The sequence below is a fragment of the Arachis ipaensis genome, chromosome B5 (genome assembly GCF_059453495.1).
Source record: "Arachis ipaensis isolate K30076 ecotype BB chromosome B5, ASM5945349v1, whole genome shotgun sequence".
Taxonomy (NCBI): domain Eukaryota; kingdom Viridiplantae; phylum Streptophyta; class Magnoliopsida; order Fabales; family Fabaceae; genus Arachis; species Arachis ipaensis.
In genome coordinates, this window is record NC_142440.1 from 126,370,938 (window position 1) to 126,373,122 (window position 2,185).

Genomic DNA, 2,185 nt, shown 5'->3' on the forward strand with positions numbered 1-2,185 from the left:
TTGTATCAATGATCTCTACATGTTCCAAGGAGAGAACTCTGTTGATAGTGAAGACCTTAGGTAACTGAGATGGTACAGTGGGGAGATCAGGGGGGATATCTAGGAAGTAAGCTGAGATTACTTTATCCCCTGGAGAGAAGTCCTCGGTAGGGATCTTCTTGTTCCTCCACCTCCTTGGTACCTTCTTCTTTGTTCCTTGTGATGTTGTCTTACTCTTTGTGACCTCCTCCTCTAAGGAAATATGGTTACTGGTCTCATATGATTCTGGTGGTTTAGGTTCTTCCTGATTTTCTTTGAGCTGTGGCAGTTGCTGTTTGCCTTGTTCATAAATCAAGGGAGTTCCCAGATGTGCTGGTTGTGCTTCAGTGCTTGTTTCTTCCTTCAGTATCTCACTGTGATCCTTCCTTGGTTCCTTGTTCTCTTGATCTGTTTCTTGTGAGTGTTTGAAAATAGTGAAGGTGAGCTGTTCATCATGGATCCTCAAGATTAGCTCCCCTCGCTCCACATCTATGAGTGCTCTGGCTGTAGCTAGGAATGGTCTTCCCAATATGATTGGGTGAGTGTGACTCTCTTCCATGTCCAATATGACAAAGTCTGTGGGAAGAAAGTATTTCCCAACCTTTATCAACACGTTTTCCACCACTCCTATTGCTTGTTTTTGAGTTTTGTCAGCCAGCCTGATGACTACATCTGTGGGCATTATCTCATTGATCTGCAGCCTCTTCATAAGGGATAAGGGCATTAAGTTGATGCTTGCTCCCAAATCGCAGAGTGCTTTATCAAACATTGTTTCTCCTATGGCACAGGGGATGTGAAAGCTCCCTGGGTCCTTTCTTTTTGTAGGCAACTCTGGTTGAATGAGGGCGCTGCACTCCTTGTTCATCACTATAGTTTGGCCTCCCTTGAGTGAGCTTTTCCTGGGAAGCAGTTCCTTCATATACTTGATATATGCAGGCATTTGTTGGATGGTCTTGATGAATGGTATATTTACATGTAGAGATGCAAACAAGTCAAGAAATCTTGAGTATATTTTCTTCTCCACAGCACCATTGAGTAGCTGGGGAAAGGGTGCATAGAGTCTCAGCAGCTCCTGTTGTGAGATTTTTGGTTCTTGGTGATCTTTTTCCTTCTTCTCTGCTGAGGTATCTCCAGGTTGTTCTGACGGCTTGTTTGGCTCGTCCTCAGTCTCCTTACCACTTATAGTGACCATCTTGTAATCTTTCCATCTTACTTTCTTTGTTTCACCTCTCGGATTTTTCTTTGTGTCACTTGGGAATCCATCTGTAGGTTTGGGAATCTGCTCAGAGAGATACCCCACTTGAGATTCCAACCTCTTGATGGTGTCTCCCTGGTTCTTAAAATTTGCTCGCACTTCCTCCTTGAACACCTTGTTGTCTTGAATCTCTTTGCATATGCCTTCAAGCAGGTTCTCAATCCTTGAGAGTCTGTCATCAGATGATGGTAGGTTGGGATTGGAGGTAGAAGGATGAGGAGTGTTATTTTGGTTTTGATATGGATGTGGAGAGGTGTTGTTATGGTGGTGTTGATATGTTCTCTATGTGAATTGTTGGTGAGCTGCATTGTTGTTAGGGTTGTGACGTCTCTGATCTTGGCTTTGATCTTGTTGATTTTCCCACCCAAAGTTTGGGTGATTCCTCCAACCAGGGTTGTAGGTCTTGGAGTATGGGTCATGATTTTGTCTAGGTGAATTTCCAATGTAGTTGGCTTGCTCCTGCTCACTCTCTGCCTCTGCATTCACTCCCTCTTGGGTTGTTGATGAGGTGGTGATTACTGCTACTTGGTTCCTCTCCATCTTCTTGGTGAGGTCAGTTAATTGCTTGGTAATGAGCTTGTTTTGGGCCAGCAAAGCATCTACATTGTTTAGCTCCATCACTCCTCTAGTGTTCCCTCTTTCGGAGGCATAGAAGTAGTCATTCTCTGTTACAGTTTCAATGACATCTATGGCCTCCTCAATGGTCTTCTTCTTGTTCAGAGATCCCCCAGATGAGTGGTCTACTGCTTTCTTTGATTCATAAGAAAGGCCTTCATAGAAAATGTGTAACTGCACCCATTCATTGAACATATCTGGTGGACACCTCCTTGTTAGGTCCTTAAACCTCTCCCATGCTTCATATAGAGTCTCACCATCCTGCTGCTTGAAAGTTTGAACCTCAGCTCTCAGCCT

The 2,185-nt window shown here is 44.0% G+C and overlaps 1 non-coding gene across 1 annotated transcript; it reads left to right on the forward strand.

Moving 5' to 3' along the window:
• Positions 1–2,078: 2,078 nt before the first annotated feature.
• Positions 2,079–2,185, forward strand: LOC148565704 (small nucleolar RNA R71). Its single transcript, XR_015883932.1, has one exon. It is a non-coding gene; the product is annotated as a small nucleolar RNA R71 (small nucleolar RNA).